Source organism: Nicotiana attenuata, unplaced genomic scaffold (assembly GCF_001879085.1).
Source record: "Nicotiana attenuata strain UT unplaced genomic scaffold, NIATTr2, whole genome shotgun sequence".
Taxonomy (NCBI): Eukaryota; Viridiplantae; Streptophyta; class Magnoliopsida; order Solanales; family Solanaceae; genus Nicotiana; species Nicotiana attenuata.
Window position 1 is genome coordinate 1 of NW_017670552.1, and position 17706 is coordinate 17706.

The 17706-nt window shown below is 31.8% G+C and overlaps 1 long non-coding RNA gene across 1 annotated transcript; it reads right to left on the bottom strand.

The window, feature by feature from the left end:
• Positions 1 to 7100: 7100 nt before the first annotated feature.
• LOC109240866 lies at positions 7101 to 9636 on the bottom strand. Its single transcript, XR_002070130.1, has 3 exons — positions 9290 to 9636; positions 8130 to 8530; positions 7101 to 7339 (listed from the first exon to the last, which is right to left on the bottom strand). It is a non-coding gene; the product is annotated as an uncharacterized LOC109240866 (long non-coding RNA).
• Positions 9637 to 17706: the final 8070 nt, after the last annotated feature.

The window sequence follows — 17706 nt, forward strand, 5'->3', positions numbered from 1 at the left end:
GTGGCGGAATAAGGTGGGAACATTGTGATGCACGTGTAGCGAAATAAGGCGGTGTTTATTATGTTACTAATTGCACACGTGGCGTAATAAGGTAGGCTATGTCAGGGGTTGATTGTAAAGAATTGTGACGGCCTGTGGAGGCATTCTTATTTGTTTAATATTGTGATTGTGGGTTGCTTACCTGTATGAGCTTTATCGCTTGGAAGTTGTGAGGTAATATCGTACGAGCGGTCCGTTCTCCCTTGCATGCTTACTAGCTGGTAGAGTCTTGTTAGAAAACATCTGCACAGGCATACACGTAGCTAAATACTCCTATTAGAGGTGATTTCCTCCTGATTTTTGCTAAAGGGTGGAGGTACGCCCCGGTTATCCATTATGTTTGTGAGAGCGGCCCTAGCTAGCCAGTTAGTTGTCAGCGTGACCATGAGATTGATGGGGCACAGGGTGCCAAGTGTTAGGTTTCAGATGTCGTGTCTTCGTGAGTTATGGTTTGTCTGAGACTTGGTGAAATTGTGGAAATAGTTGAGTAAGACCTTTGTGAGATCATTGTAGGATATGAGTTATTGACTTGTTTTCTCCTCGCTGTGCTATGACTTTAGGATTGGATTGTGATTTTACCGTCATTCGTATCATCATTTATTATATTCTCGTTGTTACTTGTTGTGTTTTTCCCCTTATTGTGAGTGGTAGCATTTTGGGTCATTCATGCAGTCTTTACCCAATTATATGTCGTTTTCCATTATTCCTATGATTATACTGTTTATTAACCGGTAGGTGCCTCGACTGTTCCTCGTCACTACTCCATCGGGGTTAGTCTTGGTACTTACTGGGCACCGCCGTGGTGTGCTCATGCTACTCTTCTGCACATTTTTGTTGTGCAGATACAGGTACTCCCGCTCAGTTCTGTCAGCCTTGGAAGGAGGCGTACCGGTAGAGACTTCAAGGTATATCTGCTACGTCCGCAAACCGAGGAGTCCCTTTCCAGCTCTTCTGTAATAAGTATAGCTTTCCAGTATTTCTCATTTGTATAGATATTCTTGAGTCAGAGCCTCTTATGTATCCCCTTAGCTTGTGATTTGTGAGTTTCCGGATTTTGGGAGTTTGTTAGCTTCGAGAATTGTTGTGATATGTGCCGAGCAGCACCTTAACACCGTTTTATTTTACCAGTTCAGTTTTGTTTATTTTCTTCCGCAAGTATGGTCTATCTTCCGCATTGTTAGGCTTACCTAGTCATAGGGACTAGGTGCCATCACGACATGTTCATGGAGGGTGAACTGGGGTTGTGACACAAATAAATTTGTAAAAAATATACAAAAATTACCTTAACTATATTTTGGTATAAATATGGGAAATAAAACAAATTATCCACCAAAATGATAATTTTGGGAATAATTATTGATTTTTATACTGCTAAAATGGGCAATAATTTGATTTTAAAAATCTTTTAGAAATTAGAAAAAATACTAAAACACTTTGGCATGCTTATATATGCATTCATATGTTATTTTGAAAATATATATAGGGAAAAATTGGGTATCAACATCACTTTTTTGAGAAGCACTTTTGGGAAAAATATTATTAGAAGCATTTTTTAAAAGCTTGGTCAAACACTAATTGTAGAATGTTCAATATATGTTATATACGTCCAAAATTTAATATTTTATTTATATACAAAGTATAATTTTTCATAACATTTCGACAAAGGGTGGTCAATTGATCACCCTTAGCAAAAGGTAGATTCGCCCCTGAAGAGAAGTCAAACAGGACCATGTACAACATGTATCAATATCTATTGTTTTATGCTACATTTAGGGAGTGCTCAAGACTTGATGTCTTTAATCTAGATTTAGTGGGCTTTTGGACTTAAGAATAGTAAAATAGGAAAATCTCACTTTATACCTATTAATTCCAAACTATTTATCCTTTAATGCCCAGGCCCAAACTATTTATTACTCCTATCCACGGGGCCCAAACTATTTACCCTGTTATTTAGACACCTAACACACAAACTCAAACATCAGCAGACCAAAACTAACTGAAAAATTGCCCTACGCAAATATGGACGAATTTAGGATTTTAAATTAGTGAATGAAGATTACCATTACATAAATTAATCCACCTGGCGAAAGTAAAAAAAAACATAGTCGTACCTTAGCAGAATTGTTAGCAGCGGAAGGATCAGAGTAGGAGCCATTAGAGGGGTCGTGATGGGGGAAATCTTCATAGGTACAGAGAATATCATAACAAATTACAAGTAAGTCAAGAAGTAGCAAACAAGAAAATAATTCAAGGATCTGTAGTTACCAAAAATAAGACCAAGCCTTCTTTAATCTTGGGTCTTCACCCAAATTTCTCTGCTCCTTTAAAAGAAGCAGAGGAATTCTGCTCCACTTTTTGTTGATTGTTCTTTCCCTAGCTCTTGCTCTTGCCTTGGTTTAAAATTTTTATTTTAAAGATTTCTTGTTTGATTCAAAGTGGGTGCTGTTAAATATTGCTTATAATACCTTATGGAAGTTCATACTGAAATTTGATAGCATTTGGAGCTGATTTATGGTGATTGAGTTGGAAATTTCAGCTGAAAATCGAAAAAGAACGCAACTACCCAATAGTATACTGCTACGGTATACAATATGCTGTTGGAGTATATAGCTATACTGCAACAGTATACTATTATAGTTTACAATATACTGCAACGATATATTGTAATAACCGAAGAAGAACACAGTTACCTAATAATATACCGCTACAGTATACAATGCACTATAGGAGTATATAGTTATACTGCAACAGTATACTATTATAGTATACAATATATTGTTATAGTATACTGTAATAATATGCAATATACAGTAGCAATATGCAGTAATAGTATACAATATACTATAATAGTATACTTATTACCCGTAAATTCACTTGCTTTTTCCCTTTTAATTTGCTTTAAGCTTTTCCCAGCGTGAGGGGCAAATTGAAATGCAAAAAAAAAAAAAAAAAAAAAAAAATTATAGTATGTTATATAGTGTGACGGTATACTCTTACAATTAAATCCTTTTAGAATTTTTTTGAAATTTTTATTGACATCTGATATTATTTCAGTTTAATAATTGAATTAAATTTTTTTTAACTATTTGCATACAATTGTATACCCTGTTGGTATAGCTATATACTATACTGGTATTATATATTAGTTAATATTTTTTGGTTGTATTAGCTACATTTAATTGGTACACAATTTAATTTTTCTTTAGTAATAATATAAAAAAAAGAATAATAAAAAATAGTGATAATAGTAAATGAAATTAGATTATGAAGAGAAAAAGAATATAAACAAAAGAAGTTAAATGAAATTAGAAAAGGAAAAAAGAAAAAAATAAGAAGAAAATGAGAAAAAAGAAAAGGAGAAAAGAAAAAAGAAGAAGAAAAGAAGCATAGAAATAAAAGAATTGGAGAATAAAGAAAAAATTCCCCACAAAAACTACTATGGGTAGGAAATATAATTAGTTTATGGGTAGAAAAACAAATGAGTAAACAAGGGTAAATAGTTTTATTTTTGTAGGTAACTGTGTCAAAACCTCTAGTAAAATTCCAAAAAAAAAAAAGTGGAAAACTTTTTTCTATTTGAAAATTGGAGTTGTATTTTGATGTGAATATAGTTATGGGTTGTTTTGAATTTTTGTGGGTGATCTGAGTGAAAATTTTGATTTAGTCTGAAGCCCTAAAATGAGACTAAATTATGTTAAGAGGATCAGTAACTATTGGCTTTTGACTGAAATATATTTATCTAGTCTCTCGGCACGCGCATTGCGCGTGTGCATTCTGTCTTTATAAGTGTAAACTTTAAATAATATAAATATTATATTAAAATTTGTGTTTGATTCATAGTATAGAAGTGAAGACAAAAGTGTAAGTACAAAAATAATAATTGTCTATTCTATTTATCCAACTCAATTGAAGGAAGAAACTCTACTTTAGAAGTCAATAGTCCAATATTATATTCAAAACATAAATTTTGTTCAAGTTTTGTAATTTTATTACTCAGTTTCACAAATTTTTATGCTTACTTTATAGTTTTAGCAATAACGTGTAACCGTTTTATGATTAAAAAGTCTTTTGATTTTGTTTGAAGGTCGATTTATTTTTTATTCTTAAATATACAAATAGAGTTAGCTAACTGAAAGGCGTTTTTTTTTCTTCAGGCGGGCAAAAAGTAAAATTTTCTATTTATTTAATCTATAGAAAAATAAAATGATAGCTTGCTAATCAATTTACTCTTTAATTATATATCTTATTTGTTTTGTGTGATTTTCTTAATATTATTCATTTTGACTTCCACAAACAAGTTAGCATATGATGTTCCATATCTATCATTCACAAAATCTGTTCTTTATTATGTATTATTATTATTCAAAATTTTATTTTAGCAATTTTGATATTTCTTTAATTACACTGTATACTGTAAGTCTAGTATACATGTGCCACGCACGTGTCGATTTGGAGAGGGTAGTTTCAAAATTTTATAAAGTTTCTCCATTATTTTCACGGAGTATAAAAAGGAGAAATAAGTCCATGAAACCTACCTTGCAAGAAGCTGCCTTCTCAAAAGAGGAATGAACTAAAATCATGATCCTTTTTTTGTTCTAAATTTTAGTAGCCACTCGATTTAGGCTTTCTGTCATTTTCTTACTTTGTATTTAATTGATATGCCTGCCCAAAATTTAGTGTAGCATCTTATTTCTTAATTGATATTGAATTTGAAATTTATAGCGCTCTCCTTGCTTTCTAAAGAATTAGCATCCTAAATGGCGGCTATGTTTGATGCCATTTATGTGATTACTAGATGATTTTTTAGCACGGGCCCAACGATTTAAATTTAGTGGCAGTTTTTGTCTTCTACTTATTAATTTGCTTGCTGTTAATACATTGTGTTGTTGTCTAAACTAAAAACTAAGTGTAGCTCATTTGATTGCATGTACAAGTTATTATAATACCTTTCTAAAATTCTGCATTAGTAATACAATGTTCGTTGTTCAAAATTGGTATAAAACTCATCATTATTATATTATTCACTTGTTATAAATTCAAGAAAGACCAGGAAAGATTGCTTGAAATAAAAATAAATATTTGAAAAATTATAATTCTAAACCCACGTTACTGTCCAATAAAACTACTAATATTTTATTGTTACCTGCATAAAGACAGATATAACATAGAGACTTATATGTATATTCAACTTAAATGGACATTAACCTTTGAAAACTAAATAAAACCTCCAAGTATGTCAAGATCTGTTTTAATACCATTAAGGAAACAAAACAGATATATTAGAAATTAATAAACAAAATACCGTGAAAATTCATTGTCTCGCTCAAATACTGTATTTTGAAATAATTTATATCACATTGTAAAGTTACTAAGTTGAATTAAAAATTATTTAATTTTAACCATCTTTATGCCACCTCATTGAAACGTCAGTTTTCCCCCCTCACATACTCCATTCGTTCCAAAATTTCAATCTCGCTTAATGTCTAAGAGTCCAAGAAATGAATTTTGATCAAAAAAAAAAATCAATAGTAAGAATTTAAATTTGAAACAAAATTTTTGCTTTATTTTTTCAAAAAAAACTTTTCCGTTCAAAAACGAATCACATATTTATACCTTTCTATAATTAGGAATAATTTTGAGTATAATTTTTTTATTTATTCTTAATGACATAATTTACAGTCACAAAAATATTAATGACTGATTTAAAATCACAAGATTCAAAAGTTTTTTAAATTTTTAGTCAAAAAAGACAAATTATAATGGAAAAAATGCCATGGTTAAATTATCTTGAGTATGTAAATTCACTTGTAGTGATTAAGGAGCCAAAATAGATGAATAAATTCATTAGATACGGAAAAAACAAAATAATAACGTTCTCTTTTCTCTGTCAAAAATGAATCTCTTCAGGAACATTTATTAGTTTCAAAAAGTGTGCAGTACTATTTTCTCCAGGAAGATGGCTGGAGTTCATCAAAGCTAATAAAGAAGGCTACAGGATATGTGTTAGGCACGTGATCCTAAAATCATCATCTTTTCCAGGAACGTCTTCAAAGTTTGTTTTATTTACCAAAGTGTATAAGGGCAACTCATGTAATAAACTAACGAAAGACGGGCAAAGGTGAATACGTAAAGATCGCCATTTATCACTTTACCAAAAAGGACCCCAAAGGTGCATAATTAACGTAAGTGTTAAATAGAATGTGAAATAATAAATGCTACACCTAGGGGTAGCAGTGACCTGCAAATTAACCACGTGATGGGGCAGGGTGTAATTATTATATCTGTTGTAGCTTTTGAATGGCGAGGGTTAAAATAGTGAAGCTACCAAAAATATATACCATCAAGCTACAGTGATATTCTCTTTAGACCAGTAAAATTATTTGATATATAATGAATTGACAAAACAGTCCTTGGTCGGCAAGACAACGCCCAGCTGCTTCCAAGGCTCTTCTATATAAATATTTTGTACTATACTGTGTTTTATATATGAATGTCAGGATTCAAGGACAACGAAAAATTATATATACTGAGACTCAGGAAGACAATAAATAGTATTCTATATTGATATTGTTAAAGATCTGAACATTCTTAGACATGTGGTGCATGTAGGTGAAAAGTGTGTCTAAGATGCGAGGCGATAACACTTAAAGCTACATGTGCAACATAATGGGATATGCTATTTCTCATGCTCCATTCTAAGTAAGGCTTCACAGCACCTTGACCCTACCAAACATGATCCTTGCAGACAGTTGGATTATGCCTTCAACATTGATAGCACCAAACCAAAATGAACCCAACTTATCCTATACTTGTAAGGATAAAGCTCACATTGCCAGAAGTCATTAACTTGACTCTGAACAACTTCGAAAGTGTTAAACTTTACTGACGATCAAAGAAAACCTAGTATAACTTAAAAGAAACTGTTACGAAGAAGCAAATGCCTCTTCGACTACTGGTACTTTTGTGCAATATTAGCATTGCACTCTAAGCAGTTAGCTAGTTACTGAGATATAAATCCTCTAATATGAAGTAGCATATGCATCATACAAAAGCTATAGCAGTTAAAGACTTGAATTTAGGTACTGCATTAGGAGATCTGTTGCTACAGTTAGCTGATGTATGAAAGAATAAAGTTATAATCACGGAGCATAGTCGTAATTCACTCGCTAATTCAGAGCCATTACTTCAGGACCTCCAATAGCATCCTCCAGCCTACTCTTATATGATCATCAACTGCATTCCTGATCTCTTCAACCAAATTCTTCTGTTGTTCCTCTATTGCGTTCTGCAACTCATCAGCCTTGGGAAGAATTTTAACATCAGCAAAAGATATCCAATTATATCAATCGAAGTTCTATCTACAAATATGTTAAACATTCACATTCAAAACATTTTAAGGTAGAATATATGTTTGAGAATAAATTTAGATTACAATCAGTCTCCTAAACATATGAGGAGCTCTCGTGGCTCATGAGTGATTGAACATTTATCATAAATTACTGCATAAAGATAGGAAAAAAGCTAGAATTACCAAAAGTCTTGAAAAAGGTATTCCAGGTGTGATAAAGCACATTTCATATTCTGTATGTCAACAGATTTTGTACATTTTATGTAGGGACCTATTCATTTTTCATTATTGTAATCTTCATCTTGGGACATCGCATTCAATCATTTTTCACGAGTTAAGACAACATTGGAATCCTTAGACTAATCCTTAATCTTTGACGACCTAGCTATTTCTGATTCCTGTTTCAAGAAAAAGAAGAAAGATGTGAAAGGAAAACAAAGCATGAAAATCAGAAAAAAGGAAGGATGATTATATTGAAATTAAGAAATAACATTTAAAAAAAAAAAAAACAAAGAAAAGAATCATTGTTCCATTTCAAGCTTTCTAGCTAGAAGATAATATTGCAGATATCACAATTTTTTTTTTTTTTTATGTGTGTGTATGCTTAGCATCTATTTGTAGAAGTGGTCATTTTTAGCAATCAAATTTCTGATCAAACTGCACATATCCAAGAGAGGAGCGGTCTTGAGTGCAAAATCAAACATTTAAAATTCAATAATAAATGCAAAGCTTTGGCATAAACCTTTAAACGTCGTTTCGCAGTGACAAATGATTGTAACTGCTGCATATCGTTTCTGCCATTTTATGCAGCCATAAGACTTGGTAATTCCTCGAGTAAAATAAGCAGATGGATTTGATCACCCCTTGGCCCTTGCCATTGAAATCCTGTATATAAAAGTTACTCCAAGAAGATAATTCCGCGAAGTTTCCAAACATAAACCATTCACACAGTCTCCATCACCCATCATTCTCGATACGCCAAATCATCCTGACTAACTCATAAAACAGCCTTCTTATTATCTTCTGTAGCTTGAGAGTGACTGTTGCAAGTTTGAGACTACTAAGCAGCATTTCTGTCTGTGCACCTTGGAGATATCCAACTTTCTTCAACATGTTTAGTAGATCATAATACTTATCCATCTCCTATTCAATCACATCAATAAAATTCTTCAATCAGTTTCATATCTAAAGTATGGACATATTTAAACATGCCAATAAGCAAGAGGCAATTGTAACTACTTGTAGGCAAATTATATCAGGATTTAATCCGAGGAGTTCTTCACAAATAGCTTTTCTACGATGGTCAATGTCCCTTTTTTTATTTTGTGGTAAGTGCATCTAAATATCGTGCTTACTATGCACGCCAATCCTTAGAAAAGAATAGCAATGAGATTTCACGTGCCCCTCCTCCTTTCTTTGATGCTACTGGAAAGTACATATTTTGAAGAGCAGACTTCATTTATTCAAATATCAACATTCTTTTAAGCAAAAAGCAAATCACTATGGTTTCATCATCATGGAAGCTAACAGTCTTTTCATCCCTTAATACCTTGATTCTCATCTCACCCTCTTTGTGTGCAAAACTAAAATTTTTAGAAGGCAATTTCACAAACACCTAGCAGGCAAACTGAAAGCAAAGCTGCCTAAAAAAAATTGAAATCTAGCAAACAATTGGTGATTCCTTAGACTTATTTAACCCAGAAGCAACGCACGAAGAAGAAGAAGAGAATTAATTACCTCCAAACGCAGTGATCAAATCTTAGAAGTAGAGCAAAAGAACAAATAAAGAGAGACCCAAATTGAGAAACAGAGAAAATTTTAAGAAGAAGAAATACAAACTCAGAGAATTCAAATTCGAAGAAACAAAGAATCTTTAGGAATCACAAGCATCAACTTTGATACCTGGTGAAGGGGTTACTCCACAGCAAGAGAAGATGGTTGTACAGGGAATACAAGAAAATAATAATTTAAATCAAAGACAACTCCAAAAGATACTACTGATTGTAGGAATTGTGCCAAGAGAGAAGAAAAGGGGATGATTTAGATTCACCGTGTGGTACTTTTATGCAATTTGGGAAACTTTCTCTCCAAAGTACAGCATGTGCAACATAGAGTATAACTTACTCCTGCGTAAGATAAATTTAAAAATTAATTTGAAATGACCAAAGTGCCCTTTGTAAGCAGGCATGACGACTCCCAACTGCTTCCCAAGCGGCTTCTATATAGTATATAGTACTACATGGGATTGGCCCGTGCAAGCACGGGCCCAACACTTTAAGTTATGGCGTGTTTTCGTTTGAAAAAAATACTGTGTAATTACAAGAATACTCAGGTAACACCCTTGCAAAGCTTCCTATGCCATAACCCGATGAGCCGAAAAAATCAGCCAAGGCTGCTTCTGTTTATCTACTGATGCAAGACAATGTTCAATAAAACTATATTGCTCAGATCCCTTTATCCAATCATGCTCGTTGTCTGTTATGCAAAAGTGAAACATGCTATAACCTGCTGAATACCTGCAGTTAGGATACATAAATCATAGCAAATGTCAGAAGTTGACGGAAGACTGTTCTAATATAAAGAATTCAGGTATATGAAAAAATTAGTCTTGTTACACTTTTAGAATGTTTTGTGAGGTTGAATGAAAAACCTCAATCTATTAGAATGTTTTGACAAAAGAAATCTCCGTTAGGGTTAGGGAAGCTTCCGCTTTCCCATAGCCCTCTGAAAATTAATTTTTTTCAATTTGACAGAGTTTGTCAAGGCAATTTTTTTTGGAAATCACGTTCTTCAGTTGGTTCTAACAACGAAAATTGCTTTCTTTATTTTCTTAAAAAAAATAATATTGTTAGGATTGAAGGAAAATAAACAATCTCTGAATACTATAGTTCGAATTGTGATCTCTTGACTACAAATTAAATTATTCCCGTGCAATAGCTTTTTTCTTGAATATATTATTTCAAACTGCAGTTCAAATTCAAAATGTTGCATATTTTATCCTTGGGAAAATAAAGTCTATTTTCTAAAGTTAGCGATTATAGCTTTTATAAGAGTCAAAATATCTACTAATCTGGTGCTAATACGATTAGCACTAGATGTTAATACAGTTTAGTTGCGGATTTCGTCAACCATTATTTTTTAGTCATAAAGGGCAAAATGACATCTTATATTGATAAAAGGATTCTCTTGCTCGATTTCCATAATTCACCCAGAGAAGACCTCAAGGATCCTATGCTCGTAATATGATATACAACAACCAAGTCGTGCATTATTTTTTTTAATTTCTCCTCTATATTAATTTAACTATGATAACGAGGCTCTTAAACACCATTATATATATAGCAAAAAAGTGGGAAGCTAAAAGGGCAAAGACTAAACCTAAAGTTTCGTAAATTTTGCGGAAAGAAAAACTTTAGGAATGGACTATTTATCTCCAACGTTTGGGACCGATTCAATTTTTGGAATATTTGAAAGCCTTCTTAATTTAAGATTCATAATAAATGGATCCTTCTCGATTAACTCCTAATAACAGGAAATATCTTAATAAGGGAAGATAGAAATCGTTTGGATTTGCGGCGAAATCAGTGGCGGAGCTAGAAGTCAGAGTTTGGGTTCAATCGAGTTATTACCGCATGAAATCATTGTTAAAAAATTCAAAACCTATAAAGTCAAAATTATGGCTCTGCCTCTGTGCGAAACCCTCCAATATCTATCAAGTAATCGAGATTTCAAATTCCATTATAAAACTTTGTAACAAGAACAAAAGATTTCGAGCTCGAGATACACAATGCTTTTGATAATCAAGACATTGAAACTTTGATAAACCTTTACAGTAAATTAAACTGAAGTGCTAAATAAATAAATAAATCAATTAATCTTTACATAAATCAAATTCCTTCCAATCCTACAAGCTAAAAACAAAAGAAACTACAAAACGAACTAATTAAAGAACATACCGAAAAATAAAATTAAATTAGGTACGGCAACAGCTAGGAAAATGGTGCCCGTGATAACAAGGCAAACTTTTTCACTACGATATCGCCTATTCCGACTATAACGACCGTCGTTACCCTTGATATTAAATTTAGGAAATAGCGGCTCCTTAGCAGGGAATATCGAAGTTTTTTTTCCCAATCTAACCATTATTTTTCTACTTCAGCTGCAAAAATAGAGTAGAAAATAATTGTTTGTTTCTTCTTGATATGTTCATGTATATTTGCATTAGACTTGTTTATATATAGGTACGAAAAGTAAGAAACCGTATCCGAATTTACTAAGGAATGTGGCTTTTCTTCTTATTCTTGAATCTTTAGCTGATTCCTACTTGAACAAGATTTTGTCTTCTTTTTTCGACTAAAGTGTTGTTGACCACTGAGAAATCAAATTACATAACCCTTTTTCATTGTGAAAAGGAAATAGATCCAAAAACAATTTTAAAATATAAATTGTATAATTATAATTTTATTTAACATTTACTTTTCACTAATTGTAATGACAATATTAATTGTTCGAGCTTCCTGTTTTCCCCGTTAATAGTAAACATAGATCATATAGATTAGTTGAAAGTTAAATACTTTTCCACTAAAATTAGGACATAAATAATGAATCTTCCATTAGTTAACGAAGCAAGTTGTTATCTATTCNGGTCGCTCAACTGTCATATTTGGCTTATTTATCTGATTTTACAACATGTTTTAGTCTATGTGCTTTTTAACCGCTTTTATTATTATTATTTTAAAGAGGATTGCAACGTCGTGAAAATATGTGTCGTACCGCGTCACATAAATACACCCGCGATTTTTGACACATAATGACTTCGTTGAGATTCGGATTTGGGTCACATAAATGCGCACCCGAGTTTAGGAAGGTAATGTTATTAAAAGAAGCGCTTAAAGAAGCTAACGCATTATTTCTTTGGGGAAAGCCGTGAAATGCGCTAAATGGCCCATCCCGAAGTCTAAGTATTGTTTGTATAAACATTTATCGAGGGCCCCGCAATTTGTTTGTTTTGTTTAGCGAGGCTCATCTCGTTTTATTATTAAAAAAAACTTCAAAATAACAATTAAAATTATTAACAAAAAGATATTATATTGTATATAAATAATTATTAAATTTTATATATAATTAATCGGTTTGGTTCGGTTTATTTTTCAGTTTTTTAAAATAGAACCAAAACCAAACCAAATATTATCGGTTTTTAAAATTTAAAACCAAAACCAATCCAAATCAAAAAAAATATCGGTTTACTTAATCGGTTTGGTTCGGTTTTCGGTTTGGATCGGTTTTCCGTCAAACCGTGAACACCCCCATTTAGGACCTATTAAATAGAAGTCCAAAATAAGGAAATATTTAATGTTCAAAATTTTAGTCAATTATGAAGTCCTAAAAATTAGGAATATAATGTCAAATATTTAGTTGATTTAAAACTCCTAAATATTAGGAAAATAATCAAATGACTATTTTGTCCAGTGTAAAAATATATTTTTAAAGGGTAAAAAAAGCGAACGACATTACGCTAAGGGCCTTCGTGCTTTTAATATAGTATAGATAGATAGATAGATATAGATATAGATAAGGTTGCCAAAGTGAGTACGAAGGCCCTTAGCTATAATAAAAACTTAAAAAATAAACTAGAAATACCAATATAGTAACTGGCGAACCAAAATGTTTAAGCACATATGTGCTCTACCACCATAAACATGGAGTTACTACTACAAACAGATTATAAGTGTGAAATTCAGATAAAAGTAAACAAAAAACAACAATGACAAATTTTAGTTTTTATCCTCCTTTTGCAATATAACCAGATCATATCCTTTGAAGATTAAATTAATTAATTAGCATTTGATCCTTTAAGCGATAAAAAAATTGATCGAATTGTCTGAAAGTCGAACCAATGAATGTGCGCAAATTCACCAATCATCACAATGGACTTTAATGCCACCAACCTATATTAGCCTTAAAAATGAGTCAACAATTTAATGATACATGAATTTCAGTTCTTCAGGCCACATAATTAATTATAAAAAATAAAATCCAGTTATCCTATACCTAATGCAAGTTAGTCTAAATACGATAGGATAGACTTGTCAAATCTAGAAGTCGCAAAATCAAAAATTATACATGACACTAGAAATATATTTTAAAATAGCAGTGATTGCACCTTAAAAATCTACATTAGATTCCACAATAAGCAAAAAAAAGCTGAAATTGTAAAGAACACATTTCTAAATGTGATTCCATATAAAATCTCTCTTTTTCGCAGTTTTTATTAAAATAATAATTTATAGTTTATTAAATACTCGATGAAACCAAAAGTACTCACTTTTGACAACCTTATGGGATCAAAAGGGCGAAGGAGCATATTTAGGGGTCCATTTTGAACTTACCCTCAAATATAAGGATCACTTTTGTCATTTTCTCTCACATTTCGGGTGAATTTCTACAAAAACCAGTCAAAATTATTTTTGTAATAAGTGAATTTTTTTTAAGTAATAAAACAAAGAATAATAACTTGACCCGCCATAAAATTTACTTAAATTTTAACTTTAAATACTCCTAATTTTTCTCTCAAATTGCTAACCTTCTCCTTTAAATTTCTCTGCATAAAAATATTAAATATAGTGATGCATGTTGAACGAACGTTTACGAAATAAATGTTCCAAATGAATATGTGACAAAAATCACAGGTTTTGAATTTCATCGTATACGCTAAAGGGGCAGGGCTATGTCCACTTAACTGATAAATTATGAAAAATTTCAAATGACTATTTGAGGGTAATTTCACCCATGGCAATTGAATTTATCCTTGCATCAGTAAAGTTATTAAAATATGTTTTATATCTTTAAAATCCTTAAGTTTTACCCATTACATTAATAAAGTCACAAAGCTATTCGGTTTAATTTATTGCTAAATATTGTATTATATGTTAATTTTCTGAAAAATGCAATTCACCGACAAATTAAGTTCTCGGCACTAAAAAGGGACGAAACTATGGATGTAAAGTTAGTATTGTGATTCTTAAGTATTGAATTTATTTAATTTAGGTCTTTTAGATAAATTTTATCACTTTAATAATATTTAATATTCTTACTTCAATTTTATTACTTAACGACAATATAACCTCAAATGATTTCGTGCATAAACTGACTCCAGATAATTTTTTTAAGACCATCATATAGTAATGGTAAGAGTTATTATTGCATGACGAGGAGTCAGGGGTTCAAGTTGTAGAAACAAGCTCTTGCAGAAATGCAACACGTGTCAGAGTTACTCTAGACGTGTTAGCTATTAGTAAAAATTACGAGTAATTTAGATACATCTATATTTTGGAAGACTTTACAAAATTAATATTGTCAAATTGAGTGAAGCTCCTTTCTAATTTGAATTGTTTACATATTTTTATTTTGGAAAAACTCACCAAACCGAAAAAAGCTTAACCACTCCAGATTCTGCCTGGGCAAAAGAGTTTACTGCTGAACCATGAAAATGAATTCTTAATAGCGAAAATCAAGCACATCTGCAAACCAATTGGCGGAATATGGAATCGTCAACCCTCATGATATACCTAAACTCAAATTACCAGCCCCTTCTTTCTATGGAAAGCAACAACTTAATCGAAAGATAATAATAAAAGTCTAGTCAAAGGCCTGATTCATTGAAGAATTTTGTCAAACACTTATAGAGCAAAGTGAAACAGAAAAATAAAAGATGATATTAAAACTCATCTTTAAAACAAAATATAAAACTTCAGATTATCTGTTCCTATCTCAACAATTATACAAAAAATTTTATCAGAAAACGCATATGCCATAGGTATTTCCTTTAAAATAGACAAACCCATTTCACCTAAATTTTGTTCAATCATTTTCAACATAACTTTTCTTATTTTCCTATCAAACAAATTCTATCTTTCAAGAAAATTCAAAGGCAGCTTAGATTCCCACACAAAATCAGCAGAAGAAGCGTCCCTAAAACACGCTTTAGCATTGAGATTTTACAGATCTCTTGGTGATTAAACCTTGGGAGGAAAGTCACTGACCTTCGATTAACCGGTGATCTCGAAAGTAGCAGCAAAATCGATCAATTTAAGATAAAACTGAAATCTGAAGATGAAGCAGAGAAAAAAATAATCTGTCTTTGTTCATCCTCTTTCTTGCTGACATATATGCAGCGGGGAGTTCTCACATCACACCACCCGTCAAGTTTCTCTACATGTGTAATTTTCAGCAAAATTTTTGTAAAAGACCAAAGTAGCCCTTGGTAAGCAGGCATGACGACCCTGACCTGCTTCCCAAGCGGCTTCTATATATTTTCAGCAAAATTTTTGTAAAAGACCAAAGTAGCCCTTGGTAAGCAGGCATGACGACCCTGACCTGTTCCCAAGCGGCTTCTATATATGTAGAATAGAATATAAATATGGACTGACTTTTCCACAGATAAAATGCAAGACGTTTAAATTATTTCGGTCCAGCTCTAAAAGAAATGGAAAGTTCCGCTTCATTGAGTGAATCAATTGGCTTTAGTGCCATGGTTGTAAATAATGGCATACTCGAGATATTTTATAAGTGGTGTCACAATTTGAAGAACTACCATAAATGAATAAATTATTATAATAGTAAGTGGTATCATTTTTATATTTATCCTTAATACTTTTATTTTTCTTATACATATCTAGTAAAGAATTCTGACAAAGCAGTGTTTGCTAAGTGATGTTTTTCCAAAGTGGTGGGTAAAAATTATCAATACATAGTTATGTGAGACGGCTCATCCAATCAAGTCGACACCTCCCCAGGTCAGATATGCCATATCATATGATATTATGGGTGTGTTTGATACCAAGAAAAATATTTTTTAATTTTCCGACTTAAATATTTTAGAAAATGTTTTTTTCAAGAATTTTTTTTCCTCTAATTGAACAAAAATATTTTTTCTATCAAAAGAAGGGAAATATTTTCCAAAATTTTTTTTCAACCTTCTCCACCCTATTCCCCATCCTCACCAACCCCAACCAACTTACCCCCCTAACCCCTGCCCCACCCCCACCCCACCCTTCACCCTAAATAGAAATATTATTAATAGTACTTTCTTTTCATGTTACAGACAAAGTATTTTTTTTTTATTTCAACTAATGAGTATTTTTCTTTTCGTGATATAAAAAAATTATATACTCATGATTACTTTCTTTTCATGATGTAGAAAAAAATATTTTCTTTTATTTTAATAAAATAATATATTGAAAAGTATTTCTTTCATTTCAACAAAATGATATAGTAAAAACTATTTTCTTTCGTTTCAACAAAAGAATTTTTTTTTCGTGATGTAGAAAAAGTATTTTCTTTCATGTCAACAAAATGAGTACTTTATTTTCATGTTGTAGAAAGAGTATTTTCTTTTTCAACTAAAAAAGAGTATTTTCTTTTTAGTTATGGAACACAAATTTCAACGTTGTTTTTGCGTAAAGAAGTAAAGTTACATATTAGGATCCTTTCGATTTGTGTAAGTTATTAGAAATATAATTAAATTCTTGAAATAATAGAATCATGAAAATGCTGGGTATTTGGGAGGGGGAAGGAGGTGGAAGGAGGGGGAAGCACAGGAAATATGGAAAAAGGGGGTGAGAAGAATAACATAAAAAATTATTTTTTTAAAATATATTTTCTACTCTTTAACCAAACACTAGAAAATATTTTCGTAAAAAAATTTCATTCACCAACCAAACAAGGAAAAATAAGTGACAAAAACACTCATTTTTAAAAAAAATATTTTTCTTCGTACCAAACACAACTGTTCTCCCGAGCTAATCACCAAAAGTGGATACTTTGGGTCAATGAGCTTATCGTCAACCCCCCCCCCCCCCCCCCAATTTATTGAGATACTTTTAAGATTTGAGACGACAATTTTAAGTTTAAAGCTTTCTTAAATATTTTCAAGTTCAATAATTTATAACGTTAACGCCCAATGTTTATATCAAATCAATAGAAGCACCAAATGGTGCCTTTCCATTTAAACAGTATTTCAACATCTAAACTTCCATATTGACTAAAAGAATACTAAACATCCACAAAAATGTAAAGATCAGTATCAATTAATGATGAGACATCACCAAAAAATCCCTGGATTGGCCATATTGGTTCTGTACGACAACCAAGATATAACATCCTCAAATACAATATAGGCAGTTTTGTAATGGCTCAGAAGAGTTTGCTCTTTCTTTAGGTCCTAGCAGGGGAACCAACCAGGTTAGAAATTCTTACTGAAGGTATGTGTTATAGATCAAAGAAATAGCTCAGGAATTTGATAGTGCAGCATGCAGAAC